Here is a 16510-nt window from a genome sequence, read left to right on the forward strand (position 1 = left end):
CCCATACCCCTTGATGCCTTTTGTGTCTAGAAATCTATCTAGCTCCGTCTTAAATATATTCAGTGACTTGGCCTGCACAGCCTTCTGTGGTAGAGAATTCCATAGGTTCACCTCCCTCTGAGTGAAGAAATTTCTCCTCTTCACAGTCCTAAATGTCCTACCCCGTATCCTGAGACTGTGATCCCTCGTTCTGGACCTCCCAGCCAGGGGAAACAACCTCCCTGCATCCAGTCTGTCTAGCCCTGTCAGAATTTTATATGTTTCAATGAGATCCCTTCTCATTCTTCTAAACTCGAGTGAATACAGGCCGAGTCGACCCAATCTCTCCTCATACAACAGTGCTGCCATCCCAGGAATCAGTCTGGTGAACATTCACTGCACTCCCTCTATGGCAAATATATCCTTTCTTAGGTAAGGAGACGAAAACTGCACACAATACTCCAGGTGTGGTCCCACCAAGACCCTGTATAACTGCAGTCAGACATCCTTGGTCCTATACACAAATCCTCTTGCAATGAAGGCCAACATACCATTTGCCTTCCTAACTGCTTGCTGCACCTGCATGTTTGCATTCAATGATTGGTGTACAAGGACACCCAGGTCCCTTTGTACATCAACATTTCCCAATCTATCACCATTCAAATAATAGTCTGCCTTTCTGTTTTTCCTTCTGAAGTGGATAACTTCACATTTATCCGCATTATACTGCACCTGCCATGTATTTGCCCACTCACTCAACTTGTCTAAATCGCCTTGAAGCCTCTTTGCATCCTCCTCACAACTCACAATCCCACCTAGTTTTATGTCGTCAGCAAACTTGGAAATATTACATTTGGTTCCCTCATCCAAATCATCGATTTATATTGTGAATAGTTGGGGCCCAAGCTCTGATCCCTGTGGTACCCCACTAGTCACTGCCTGCCACCCCGAAAAAGACCCATTTATTCCTAGTCTCAATTTCCTGTCTGTTAACCAATTTTCAATCCATGTCAGTATATTACCCCCAATCCAATGTGCTTTAATTTTGCACACTAACCTCTCATGTGGATAGGCAATGGCTAATATTTAAAGAACATGTGCAGGAATTACAACAATTATTCGTTCCTGTCTGGCACAAAAATAAAACAGGAAAAGTGGCTCAACCGTGGCTTACAAAAGAAATTAGGGATAGTATTGGATCCAAAGAGGAGACATATAAAATTGCCAGAAAAAGCGGCATGTCTGAGGATTGGGAGCAGTTTAGAATTCAGCAAAGGAGGACAAAGAGATTGATTAAGAGGAGAAAAATAGAGTATGAGAGTAAACTAGCAGGGAACAGAAAAACTGACTGTAAAAGCTTCTATAAATATGTCAAGAGAAAAAGATTAGTGAAGACAAATGTAGGTCTCTTACAGTCAGAAATGGGGGAAATTTTAATGGGGAACAAAGAAATGGCAGAACAATTAAACACATACTTTGGTTCTGTCTTCACAAAGGAGGACACAAATAACCTCCCAGAAATGTTAGGGAACCAAGGGTCTAGTGAGAGGGAGGAACTGAAGGACACCAGTATTATTTTTAAAAATAGTGCTAGGGAAATTAATGGGGCTAAAGGCTGACAAATCCCCAGGACCTGATAATCTACATCCCAGAATACTAAAGGAAGTGGCCCTGGAAATAGTGGATGCATTGGTGATCATCTTCCAAAATTCGATAGACTCTGGAACAGTTCCTACAGATTGGAGGGTGGCAAATGTAACCCCACTATTTAAAAAAGGAGGGAGAGAAAAAACATGGAATTACAGATCAGTTAGCCTAACATCAGTAGTGGGGAAAATGCTAGAGTCTATTATAAAAGATGTGATAACAGAACACTTGAAAGGCATTAAAGGGATTGGACAAAGTCAGCATTGAAAGGGAAATCATGCTTAACAAATCTACTGGAGTTTTTTGAGGATGTAACTAATAGAATAGATAGGGGAGAACCAGTGGATGTGGTGTACTTGAATTTTCAGAAGGCTTTTGATAAGGTCCCACACAAGAGGTTAGTGTGCAAAATTAAAGCACATGGGACTGGGGGGGAATATACTGGCATGGATTGAAAACTGGCTGACAGACAGGAAACAGAGAGTAGGAATAAACAGGTCTTTTTCCGGGTGGCAGGTGGTGACTAGTGGGCTACCACAGGGATCAGTGCTTGGACCCCAGCTGTTCACAATATATATCAATGATTTGGATGAGGGAACTAAATGTAACATTTCCAAGTTTGCAGACGACACAAAGCTGGGGTGAAATGTGAGCGGTGAGGAGGATGCAAAGAGGCTCCAATGTGATTTAAACAAGTTGGGTGAGTGGGCAAGAAGATGGCAGATGCAGTATAATGTGGATAAATGTGAGGTTATCCACTTTGGTTGTAAAAACAGAAAGGCAGATTATTATCTGAATGGTGATAGATTGGGAAAAGGGGAGGTGAAACGAGACCTGGGTGTCATTGTACACCAGTCACTGAAAGCGAGCATTCAGGTGCAGCAAGCAGTTAGGAAGGCGAACGGTACGTTGGCCTTCATTGCAAGAGGATTTGAGTACAGGAGCAGAGATGTCTTACTTTAGTTATACAGGGCCTTGGTGAGACCACATCTGGAGTATTGTGTGCAGTTTTGGTCTCCTTATCTGAGGAAGGATGTCCTTGGCATGGAGTGAGTGTAATGAAGGTTTACCAGACTGATTCCTGGGATGGCAGGACTGACGTAAGAGGAGAGATTGGGTCAACTAGGCCTATATTCACTAGAGTTTAGAAGAATGAGAGGTGATCTCACGAATCATATGAAATTCTAACAGGACTAGACAGACTAGATGCAGGGTGGATGTTCCCGATGGCTGGGGAGTCCAGAACCAGGGGTCACAGTCTCAGGATACGGGGTATGCCATTTAGAACCGAGATGAGGAGAAATTTCTTCACCCAGAGGCTGGTGAACCTGTGGAATTCTCTACCACAAAAGGCAGTGGAGGCCAAGACATTAGATGTATTCAAGAAGGAGATAGATATATTTCTTAATGCTAAAGGGATCAAGGGATATGGGGAAAAAGCGAGAACAGGGTACTGAGTTAGACGATCAGCCATGATCATTTTGAATGGCAGAGCAGGCCTGAAGGGCCGAATAGCCTAGTCTTGCTCCTATTTTCTATGTTTCTACGTTTCTATGTGGGACTTTATCAAAGGCCTTCTGAAAATCCAAATAAACCACATCCGCTGGTTTTCCCTTATCTATTCTACCAGTTACATCCTCAAAAAAACTCCAGTAGGTTTGTCAAACATGATTTTCCTTTCATAAATCCATGTTGACTTTGTCTAATCCCGTTGATATTTTCTAAGTGTCCTGTTATTACATCCTTTATAATAGACTCGTGCATTTTCCCTACTACTGCTGTTAGGCTAACCGAACTGTAGTTCCCTGTTTTATCTCTCCCTCCTTCTTTAAATAGTGGGGTTATATTTGCCACCCTCCAATCTGCAGGAACTGTTCCATAATTTATAGAATTTTAGAACTAATGCATCCACTATTTCCATGGCTACCTCTTTTAGTACTCTGGGATGCAGATTATCAGGCCCAGGGGATTTATCGGCTTTCAGTCCCATTAATTTCTCCAGCACTATTTTTTTACTAATACTAATTTCCTTTAATTCCTCCTTCTCACTAGTCCCTTGGTTCCCTAGCATTTCTGGGAAGTTATTTGTGTCCTCTTCCATGAAGACAGAACCAAAGTATTTGTTTAATTGCTCTGCCATTTCGTTGTTTCCCTTTATAAATTCTACCGTTTCTGATTGTAAGGGACCTACATTTGTCTTCACTAATCTTTTTCTTTTTACATACTTGTAGAAGCTTTTACAGTCCACTTTTATGTTCCTTGCAAGTTTACTCTCATACTCTATTTTTCCCCTCTTAATCAATCTTTTGGTCCTTTTTTGCTGAATTCTAAACTGCTCCCAATCATCAGGCTTGCTACTTTTTCTGGCAACTTTATATGACTCCTCATATACAGCGTCTGGAAGGCCACCAACTCCGTGAAGGAGGCCTTTTGGTCCGCCTGAAACCTGCTGGTCTTCCAGCTGCAGGAGCTGTCCACAACCAAGTGTTGCTGACTGCACAGTCCCAGGTCCAGGAGTATGTGCCACGGGATGCACTGAAACGGGGTGCGACCTACGCAAAGGTGTATGGGGAAAGGCCACCGTGTAAGGCCATCCCACCTTGTATTGTACAGAATGTATTAGAAGATATGTACTGTGTTTTAAAATTGTAATAATGAGATCATAGTGTATACGATCTGCACTGTATTGCTTTGAACTGCCTTGCTGGAATTTGTGTCTTTTTACTTGAACTGTGTGTAAACTGTGTGCATCTTTGAATTTTATGAAATAAAATATATTTTGAAATTTAAAAAATGTCTTCAGCATCATCTTCACGGGCCTCCCAAGCTCCACCCTATACAAAGCCCACCTCATCCAAAACTCTGCCGCCTGTATTCTGTCCTGCACTATGTTCTCCTTACCCATCACCCACATCCTTGCCAATCTCCATTGACTCCATCAGCCAAAACAAGCAAATGCAAAATCCTCATCCTCCTTTATAAGTTCTTCCATAGCCTTACCCCACCCAATCTTTGCAACCCCCTATACCACATTAGGCTTAAATTTCAGTCCTCATTTTCTACATGGTTAGAAAATCTTCCTGTCCACTTTTTTGAATGATAACCCGTCTTTGAAGAAAATACTTTTTACCCTTGTTAATTATTATTTACGGCTAGATATCTGTGTTTGCTTCTAGTTTTCCTTCCTTGGTACTTTTTTGTTCCTCTGTTCTCCAACACCCACACACAATACTTGCATGGTTGTTTTCACTTTTTTCCACTACCTACCGTCTCTTTAAACCCCTCTACCCTGCCCACTCCACCCTCACCTCTAACAACAAGTGCAAGGACCTCATGGACTTCTTTATCACTAAAATTGAGACCATCCATTCAGCTGCCTCTGCGCCTGTCCCCCCTTCCCCAAGCCAAACCTCCTCCTAGGCTCCCACCTACTCTGGTCCTGAACCTACACCTTTCTCCAGTTTTTCCCCTAACTCCCCTCATGCTATCTCCCAAGTCATCTTGTCCATGTGATCCACCTCCTGTTCTCTTGACCCAATTCCCACTAAACTGCTGGCCACCCAAATTCCCTTCTTGGTCCCCATATCAAATGACACTGTTAAATGGTTCCATCTCCTCAGGTACCATCCCTCTCGCTTTCAAAACTGCCATCATCATCCCCCTCCTCAAAAAAACCACCATTAACCCCTCTGACCTTGCAAACTACTGTCCTGTCTCCAACCTCCCTTTACTCTCCAAAGTTTTTGATTTTTTTGTTGCCTCCCAAATCTCCATGTTTGAATCTGTCCAATTAGGTTTCTATCCCTGCCACAGCACTGAAACGGCTCTAATCTACCCCAACCCGTCTTCCCCTTGCTTGGTTCCACTCCAATAGTAGCCAGGGCACCTTCACACAGCTCTACCTCTCCACCACCTCTCTTGACCCATCCACTACCTCTTGTTGTCAGACTGCAACCACTCTTGGATGAGCTGCAATTTCCTCCAGTTAAAAACAGAAAACAGAACTCTGATGAAAGGTCATCAACCTGAAAGGTTAACTCTGTTTCTCTCTCCACAGATGCTGCCTGACCTGCTGAGTGTTTTCCAGCATTTTATTTCAGATTTCCAGCATCTGCAGTATTTTGTTTTTGTTTCCTTCAGTTTAGCATTGGGAAGACTGAAGCCATCGTGTTCATCCCGTGCCTCAAACTCCGTACCCTTGCCATCTATTCCATCCCCCTCCCCGACTACTGTCTCAGGTTGAACCAGATTGTTCGCAATCTTGGCCCGATTCATCCCCGAGTTGAGCTTCTGATCCAATATATTCTCCATCACAAAGATTGCCTACTTCCATCTCTGTAACATCACCTGCCTCTATCGTTGCCTCAGCCCATCTGTTGCTGAAACCTTCAGCCATGCTTTTGTCACCTCCAGACTCGAATATTCCAATGCTCTCCAGTCATTTTCCATAAGCCCTCCATAAACTTCAGTTCATCCAAAGCCATTTCCTCTCCCACACTGTCCTGCTCACCTATTACCCCTCTCCTTGTTGTCCTACATTGGCTCCTGGTCCTCCAGTGCCTCAAATTAAAAATTTTCATCCTTGTGTTTAAATACTTTTATGCCCTTGCCCCTCCCTATCATTGTAATCTTTTCCAGCCCTACGACCGTTTCTCGACTGGCTCCCACCCACCTCCCTCTTGTTCTTTAAGGCCCTCCATAAAATCCAACTGTAACCAAACTTTTCATCGCTCCTCCTATTATCTCCTTCTTTGTCTCTTGTTCATTTTTGTGTGATTACGCCTCCGTGAAGCGCCTTGGGACATTTTTCTATGTTAAAGGTGCTATATAAATGCAAATTGTTGTTCTTTTACTTCATACTGAATATTAACAGCCAAAATTCACACACAACTTCACCTGCCAGTGGAACGCTCCAGTGTTTTGCCTGGAACACTTACTTGGATGCAATATTTTAGACAGCGTTAACCACAACCTGCTCGCCCACGGTTATTGGAACATATATTTGGCCCACTGCAACGCTCCAGCTGAAGTTTCCACACAATTTTGTAATTTCATCAGCCACAGCAACTAATTTCCTGTGATGTTGATTTATACTGGCTATAATTACACTAGCTGCTCCTTGTTTTATGCCACCTATTATAAAAATATTAAAATTGTGGCATTGTTCTTTCTTTGTACTATCAAATATTAAACACAATAATACCTGGAAGATTATCCATTTACAGTGCTTGTATGTGCCAAAAGATATTCCTTGCTACATTTTATACTACTGCAAATTGATAGCACCAACATTAACATTTCATTTGCTATATAAAATAAGTCATTGTATTTTTACAATGTGATTTTTTGTTACTTTGCTGTTGATCTGAATTGCTGGAAATACATTTAAAAATGAGATTAATTCCCAGTAATTTTTTGTACAATGTCCAAGGTCAGTAACGATAAGTTAAGTAGCTTGTTATCCTTTAGCAGCTCATTATACTTAGCTGAATTGAAAGGGCAAGATTTGGATGTCATAATGCATAAAAGCACAGTGAAAGAAATTAAAGGGCCACTGACTTCAGGAAAAGTGCTTGGTAAATTTTTGTTTGGAAGAATGTAAAGCCAGAAACATCCCTGCATCATTTTTGCCACAATAATGAGCTGGTATGTTTTGTTGTGGTTTGCATGATGTTGTGTTTATAAATAAATGAAAACTTCCAAAACCCAAACCTGGAATCCAGGACTAAGCATTTCAAGGCACCACTGGTTTGGTGTAAAAATAACCCATTTATATTGTCCGGCAATGTCAAGGAGCAGAAGGGAAAAAGTGCAACACCGCACAAACGTAGGTACCATTCCCTATTCCCATAACACTGTTGACCAACTGGCCCCCATGCTAGCTGACATTGTAAATGGTTCCTTCTCCTCAGGTACTGTCGCTCTTGCTTTCAAAACTGCCGTCATAATCCCCTCTTCAAAAAAACTGCCATCGACCCCTCTGTTTCTGCAAACTACCGTCCCATCTCCAATCTCCCTTCCCTCTCCAAGGTCCTTCAATGTGTTGTCGCCTCCCAAATCCGTGCTTATCTTTCCCGCAATTCCATGTTTGAATCTCTCCAAGCAGGTTTCTGCCCCGTCCACAGCACTGAAGCAGCCCTAATCAAAGTCACAAATGGCATCCTCTGTGACTGAGATTGTGGTGCACTATCCCTCATTGTTCTTCTTGATCTCTTTGCAGCTTTTGACATGATCGGCCACACCAACCTGCTCCAATGCCTCTCTCCAATGTCTGGCTCAGTTGGACAGCCCTTGCTTGGTTCCACTCATACCTACCCAAACATAGCCAGAGCATCTCCAACAATGCTTCTTTTCTCAACCCCACAGTGTTACCTCCAGAGTCCCCAAGGATCTATCCTTGCCCCTCCTTTTCATCATCTACATGCTGCCCCTTGGTGTCAACATTCAAAGACATGGGGTCAGGTTCCACATATATGCTCAGTACACATAATTTTACCTTTCCACTGTCTCTCTCCACCCCTCCATTGCTTCTGTGTTGTCATCGAGTCATCCAATGGCAGATGACCCAAAATTTCTTTCAGTTAAGCAATGGGAAGACTGAAACCATTGTTTTCAGCAGAACTCCCTCCTCTTCTTCAAATAGTGCTATCCAATCTTTTGTGTAGAATGGATATGATAGCCTATTGGTTATGGGACTGGACTAGTGAACTAGAGATCATGGGGATGATTTTAAACCCCAAGAACGGGCGGGTTTGGGGGCGGGTGGGATTTTGAAAATCTTTGTTTTTTTGGGTCGCAACCGCAAAATTTTCGGACTTTGCATTCCCACTGGAAAGCCTGTACTTTTACGCGCCAACATTAAACCTGGAAATAAAGCCGGGTTGCAGTTGCGACCCAAAAAACAACTATTTTCAACTCCCACCCATCCCCAACCCGCCCATTCTTGGGGTTTAAAATCACCCCCCATGAGTTCAAAATCCCACTATATCAAGTTGCAAAATTGAATTCAATAAATCTGGTAATATGTGGGCTAGCAGAAAATGACCATGGAAGCTTCCATTTTGTCATAAGGACCCATCTGGTTCACTAATGTCCTTCAGGGAAGTGAACCTACAGTTCCTACCTGATCTGGCCTACACGTGACTCCAGTCCCAAACTATGTAGTTGACTCTTAATGCCCTCAGGGCAACCAGAGATTAATAATAATTATGACCTTGACCACATCCCAAGAACAAATTTTAAAAAGCCTGAACTACTGAAACACCCAGTTGGGACCTTGGTTTAATTTCTCATCTGAAAGACAGATTAATAATTAGCCTCTAATTGATTAGGGAGGCACAATAACACCCTGTGGCCAAGTTATACATAGCTGCACTTTAGCAGCACAGTAAGTATATTGTGCACCACATGCTTTAAATGCTCCCGTGCTTATAAAACAGTGGCTCCTTCGCCCTAGAGTGAGAATGCCACAGGAGATATGCTTTTATTTTATATATGTATTGCATCTGTCCACTGTGCATTTATTTCTAGTGATCTGACTAGTCTGTGAGAACTAGGTGACAAATTAGCAATCATGTGATCTAATGTTCAATGTTAGTGTTCTGCTGAAAGAAGTATTATTAATAGAAAATGATCTAATTTTAGATGCTGAATATCTCAGATGGGGTCCCAGCCCTCATTCCCTCCAAGTCTAAGATCTGCAGTCCTTCCCAGCCAAGATCCCAGCCCCTGGTTTCTGTGTCCCCCACATGTATTGCAGCAGCTCCAAGAAGTACGAATAACAGGTCAGAGCATTGGTTCCAGATTCAGCATGATGGGAACAGGAAGATCATTTGGCCTAGGATAGACGTGCACTAAGTCCAGGTCTTGACCCTAGGTGATCTCCCAAAACCTAGCTCAGCACTCTCTTCCAAGTCCTAGTCTAACTTTCCAGCCTGACCTGAGCCACAGGCCCCAGCCTCCCATTCCCTCCTTCATACCTAGCAAGAGACAAGATCATTTCTGTATGTTTCAAAGGTCTGGCTCCAGCTCTCCTGAGAGGCAAGAGTGAGAATCATACAAAAGAAAGAAATAGTGATACAGAGAAAGAGATAATATGTGAGAGGAGACAGAGAAGAATGGAAAATACACAGAAGAGAAACAAGACAGAGGGAAGGAGAGACTTACAGAAAGAGTAAAGACAAAATAGAGATATCTAGGGATAGCAACAAAAGAAAGTATGTGAGGGCTACACAGAGGCACAAAATGAGTGGAAATGAACAGCAAAAGAATTACAGCTTGGGAGATAAATAGACTGACAGGTACTGAGAAAGAAAGACAGAGGCCTAGATTTTCCTGGACAAACTTGCCTGAATTTGGGCATTGGAGGTGGTCTGGCAAGAGAAATGTGTTGGAGAGGCCGTTGGCTGCTTGGATTTTTCTCTGTTGCCCCTGCCGTGACCCAGATCTGCCCAACCTGCCATATGTAGGTGAAGGCGGTGGGACGTGGCTTTGTAGTGCCCACTATTTCCCTGTGAGTCCTACCCTAGAAAGCACCACCTGTACATCTCGAGCACAGTCTGCCAGAGGCAAGAAAACATTGTGAAGGCCAGAAGTCACTCAATACAGTATTCCTGCAGGACTCTGAAGACTGAAAGTGATTTCCCCTTCGATTACACTACAATATGGAGTTATCAGGATTTAAAGGCAGTTGCAGCTATTTTTTTTTATTCGTTCATGGGATGTGGGCGTCGCTGGCGAGGCCAGCATTTATTGCCCATTCCTAATTGCCTTCGAGAAGGTGGTGGTGACCCGCCTTCTTGAACCGCTGCAGTCCGTGTGGTGACGGTTCTCCCACAGTGCTGTTAGGAAGGGAGTTCCAGGATTTTGACCCAGCGACAATGAAGGAACGGCGATATATTTCCAAGTCGGGATGGTGTGTGACTTGGAGGGGAATGTGCAGGTGGTGTTGTTCCCATGTGCCTGCTGCTCTTGTCCTTCTAGGTGGTAGAGGTCGCGGGTTTGGGAGGTGCTGTCGAAGAAGCCTTGGCGAGTTGCTGCAGTGCATCCTGTGGATGGTACACACTGCAGCCACAGTGCGCCGGTGGTGAAGGGAGTGAATGTTTAGGGTGGTGGATGGGGTGCCAATCAAGCGGGCTGCTTTATCTTGGATGGTGTCGAGCTTCTTGAGTGTTGTTGGAGCTGCACTCATCCAAGCAAGTGGAGAGTATTCCATCACACTCCTGACTTTGCAAAGAATTTAAACTCAGAATAACCTTCGAAATAAATAATGCATTTCTCTCTTGGAATTCCATTATTTCTATGGTTTGAGGAAGAGAATGATGAGGACAGGGAGGAGGAGAGGAGGGAAACTCAGAGAAGGCGGCATCATATAAGTTGCCACCACCTGAAATATAGATATCCACACTAGATAATCTACAGATAAGGAAGTCAATTATGGATATCTTCCAAAGGCAGTGTGTGGGAAGGCTGCAGTTTCCTTTAGAAGAAGTAAGTGAATTATGCTAACTGTTGACACCAGACTTGAAACGTCTTTTTACAAGGGGCATAGCCTTGTCAATGGCTGTAAAGATAACAACATTCAATTTTTATGAGACCAGATGTTTCCATGCAACTTTGGGTGACATAACTTCCTCCTGACATCTTGTTGCTACAGAATTCTCCTGGACTGCCTCAATCACTAGGGTGTTCTACGTGCTCTGACATACTTCCCACACCGTGTTCCAGTTACCAGTTGTTTCTATCCCCCTCCCTTGCCTCCTGAGAAGAGAAGCAGGTTCCTCTTCCTCCTCTGCTGGCTCCTCTTGTTCACTGGTGCTCTGCATTTCACCTTGTCATAAACCTTCTTTCTCACTAGTTACATCCTCCTGAATGGGTCTATCTGGGTTGGAGCTTGAAATAGCAAAGTCCCATGATGGAGTTGGTGAATTGAGTGCAGGAATGGGCCCTCTGGAATTGCTAGGCTGCTCATCAGATTCTTCTTACTGTAAAGGACCTATGAGGGACACAAAGGTTATTCATTTTAGGAGGGTCCACTTTGACTTATGGTTTAGAAGAAATTATGGAGCATTGATAGGAGGCCTTTAAATTACTCAGAATTTCTGGACTGTAACCACTCAGAGTACTGCATCTTATTTCCAACCTGAACCTGACAGCTATCTTCCAACTTCTTCATCTCAAACTGCCTCCTCGCTTTGTCTGCCCAGGAATTGTAGAGCTTCTTCCTTAGTCCTACTTAAGGGCCTGATGATAGCCATTCATCCACCTGGGACACTTCACTGCCGCTGATTATAAGTGATATTTTCCTTTGCAAAGAACACAAAGATATAAAAAAAGCTAGAGATTAATTAAGAGTTGAATGTCACCAAGTTGTTTGCAGACATTCCATTGTGATCATGCTTTCAGGCTATGCAGAAATCTCTTCACTTTTCACTCAAACATCACCCTCCTTGATCTCAGAAAACAGGATAAGGAACAGTGGAATGGTGGGAGAGGGATGTGTGGTTCTGATGGTGGGGGTGTTGGAGAGGTATTTGGTGCATATTAATTGTCTCGTTCATCCCTTCATTTACATTGTGTGGGCATGGATGGTATGGAGCTGAGTCATTATTCCAGCATTACTTCAGGATCTGTATGGGTACTTACCTTGGCCAACCTGGTGAGGTCATTAAAACATTCTGGCTTTGTATTACCTTTCATGGAATGGTTAATGTGGCACTGACATTCTGTGCCACCTCTTTCTAAACAGTAGCCTTGTCCTCCTTGCCCTTACCTCTGCCAACATCACCTCCATGGAAGCTCTTGAGAATCTTGGGGCCTTGGCCACAGCAGACACTCCCATTGCAATTCTGTCTTCTGTCATTCTTATCTCACTGTGCTCTTGTTCTACAGCTGCCCCCTTAACACTTGGATTGTCTTTTGGCTCTTTAAGCCACATCAGTCTTTTAAATGCTTCAGCTAAGCTGGATTTTGCGTCCTCCCAGTGCAAAGAAGGACACAGTAGCTGGATTTTTGCCTTTAACTCATCCTGCATTCGAAATTAGAGCCTAACCAAGAAAATGCGGTCAGGTGGCAGCGGGATCACATGGGCAAGTGGAAGTCCTGGCTCACCATGTTTCCAACAGACCAAGGAGAATCCAGGCCATAATTTGTTTTTTAATTTTCTGTGGCCAATGCCATGGGATTGTGACAAACAGGAAGATCTGTCAAATTTTAAACCAGAAGAAGACTATATTTTTAATATCTACTTGAGGGTATTGCAGGTCATTTTAAATTTTGGTTACTGCGGATGGAGGTCAAGCTAGAGTGTACATGCAATCACCAGATGATATCAGTGGTCTTTCATACTCACTTGGGAAATCTTCTGATGCAAACAGTGATTTGATTGCAGATCAATCAGAGATCACTTGACATAACTGGTCATTTGAGACAAAAGAGGCATTGCAAATAGGTGACAAATGAATCTGTGTTGAGCATCTATTTTGAGTCTACTGGCACAGCAGGGGGCAGCAATTCCATGCAAGCAGAGGACCTCTGTGATTTAAATCCCATAAATGATTGACAGTTTTTTTTAAATGATGAAAAATATCTGTTTGATGTCCTTTGGCCTAGTTTGAACTTAGAAATGGATGAGGGCTATATTTGACAGCAGCTGGCAGCGAATTGGAAGTTCTTCCTATTCCATAATACTAGAGCTTGTGTAGAGGTGAGCATGTGAAGATTCTGAGAGTAGATTCACAATCAGGCTTGCATCATGGGTGCTAGTCCAGGTTTTGTAGCACTAAGAGAGATCACCCTCCATAAACTTTAGCTCATTCAAAACTCTACTGCCCATATTCCTATCCCACACCAAGTCCCACACCACCATCCCTGTCCACACTGACCAACAGTGGCTCCCAGTCCACCAATAACAACAACAACCTGCATTTTTATAATGTGGAGATGCCGGTGATGGACTGGGGTTAACAATTGTAAACAATTTTACAACACCAAGTTATAGTCCAGCAATTTTATTTTAAATTCACAAGCTTTCGGAGGCTTCCTCCTTCGTCAGGTGAACGATGTGAAAATGAAATCCTCGAAATGAAATCGCATTTATAATTCACAGAACAATGCTTGGTGATTACAGACAGTTTTTTCAACTGCCCGTTGCCAAGGCAATCAGTGTGCAGACAGACAGGTGTTACCTGCCAGGTCTCAGAATATACAAATCACCAAAAAAAACAACAAACAAAAAAAAACAGAGATAGAGAGGTAGAAACATAGAAAAGACAGCAACTGACCCGTTATATTAAAAACAGATAACATTTGTTCGCTGGTGGGGTAACGTGTAGCGTGACATGAACCCAAGATCCCGGTTGAGGCCGTCCTCATGGGTGCGGAACTTGGCTATCAATTTCTGCTCTACGATTTTGCGTTGTCGTGTGTCTCGAAGGCCGCCTTGGAGTACGCTTACCCGAAGGTCGGTGGATGAATGTCCATGACTGCTGAAGTGTTCCCCGACTGGGAGGGAACCCTCCTGTTTGGCAATTGTTGCGCGGTGTCCGTTCATCCGTTGTCGCAGCGTCTGCATGGTCTCGCCAATGTACCATGCTCTGGGGCATCCTTTCCTGCAACGTATGAGGTAGACAACGTTGGCCGAGTCACAGGAGTATGAACCATGCACCTGGTGGGTGGTGTCCTCTCGTGTGATGGTGGTATCTGTGTCGATGATCTGGCATGTCTTGCAGAGGTTACCGTGGCAGGGTTGTGTGGTGTCGTGGACGCTGTTCTCTTGAAAGCTAGGTAATTTGCTGCGAACGATGGTCTGTTTGAGGTTGGGTGGCTGTTTAAAGGCGAGTAGTGGAGGTGTGGGGATGGCCATAGCGAGTAAGCGTACTCCAAGGCGGCCTTCGGGTAAGCGTACTCCAAGGCGGCCTTCGAGACACACGACAACGCAAAATCGTAGAGCAGAAATTGATAGCCAAGTTCCGCACCCATGAGGACGGCCTCAACCGGGATCTTGGGTTCATGTCACGCTACACGTTACCCCACCAGCGAACAAATGTTATCTGTTTTTAATATAACGGGTCAGTTGCTGTCTTTTCTATGTTTCTACCTCTCTATCTCTGTTTTTTTTTGTTTGTTGTTTTTTTTGGTGATTTGTATATTCTGAGACCTGGCAGGTAACACCTGTCTGTCTGCACACTGATTGCCTTGGCAACGGGCAGTTGAAAAAACTGTCTGTAATCACCAAGCATTGTTCTGTGAATTATAAATGCGATTTCATTTCGAGGATTTCATTTTCACATCGTTCACCTGACGAAGGAGGAAGCCTCCGAAAGCTTGTGAATTTAAAATAAAATTGCTGGACTATAACTTGGTGTTGTAAAATTGTTTACAATTGCATTTTTATAGTAAAACGTCCCAAGGCGCTTCATAGGAGCGTTATCAAACAAAATTTGACACTGAGCCACATAAGGAGATATTAGGACAGGTGAGAAAAAGTTTGGTTAAAGAGGTAGATTTTAAGAAACATCTTAAAGGAGGAGAGAGAGGTAGAGAGGCAGACAGGTTTAGGGAGGGAATTCCAGAGCTTAGGGCTTAGGCAGTTGAAGGCACAGTTGCCAATGTTGGAGCAATTAAAATCGGGCAAGAGGTCAGAATTGGAGGATGGAAAAGATCTCGGAGGGTTGTAGGGCTGGAAGGAGGTTACAGAGATAGGGAGGGGCGAGGCCATGGAGTGATTTGAAAACAAGGATTAAAATTTTAAAGTCGAGGCGTTGCTGGACCTGGAGCCGATGTAGGTCAGCGAGTGCAGGGGTAATGGGTGAATGGGACTTGGTGCGAGTTAGGATACGGGCAGCAGAGTTTTGGATGAGCTCAAGTTTATAGAGAGTGAAAGGTGGGAAGCTGGCCAGGAGAGCATTGGAATAGTCAAGTCTAGAGGTAACAAAGGCATGAATTTTAAAATTCTCACCCGTGTTTTAAATCCCTTCATGGCGTTCCCCCTCCCTATCTCTGTAACCTCCTCCAGCACTATAATGCCCTCCCCAAAACTCTCTGTTCCTTAAACTCTGGCCTCTTGTGATTCCACCCCCACCTTCCCCCTACTCTTTGACCCACCATTGGTGGCTGTGCCTTCAGCCGCCTAGGCTCCATGCTCTGGAATTGACTCCCTAAGCCCCTCTGCCCCACCACCTCCCTCTGCTCCTTTAAGACCCTCCACAAATCCTAGAACTTTGACCAAGCTTTTGTTCACGCCTCCTAATAACTCCTTCTTTGGCTTGGCTGGCATTTTTTTTCCGATTACACCTCTGTGAAGCGCTTTGGGACATTTTTCTATGTTTAAAGTGCTATATAAATGGAAGCTGCTGTTGTTATATTTCACAAAGTGATGCAAATGTTATTATTTTTGTAACCAGGGAGACCAAAGTTAATTGTTTTGTAATCAAATGAAATGTGCCCTATTGACTTGATGCTACTGTTTAATTTTTAAATAAATTTGACTGCTAGTTTGTAGCCTAAGTCAGACAGTCTAATAGATTGATTATTCTTCTGCTACCTGAAGGTGAGAAAAACATGAGAGTGCTCAAGTTAATTCCAGCCAGCTGATTACAGTAGCTACTGTATCTATCTGACCATGGGAAGTGCCACATTACCAGATACTGCAGTTTGAAGCACATGAGGGTTTGCATTTGGGAGCACAAGAGAAACATCTTAAGAGAAAGAAAGAACTTGCATTTATATAGCATCTTTCACAACCTCAGGTCATCCCAAAGTGCTTTACAGCCAATGAAACACCTTTGAAGTGTAGTCACTGGTGTAATGCAGGAAACGCATTAACTAATTTGCGCACAACAAACTCCCACACACAGCAATGAGATAATGACCAGATCATTTGTTT

Source organism: Heptranchias perlo, chromosome 14 (genome assembly GCF_035084215.1).
Source record: "Heptranchias perlo isolate sHepPer1 chromosome 14, sHepPer1.hap1, whole genome shotgun sequence".
Taxonomy (NCBI): domain Eukaryota; kingdom Metazoa; phylum Chordata; class Chondrichthyes; order Hexanchiformes; family Hexanchidae; genus Heptranchias; species Heptranchias perlo.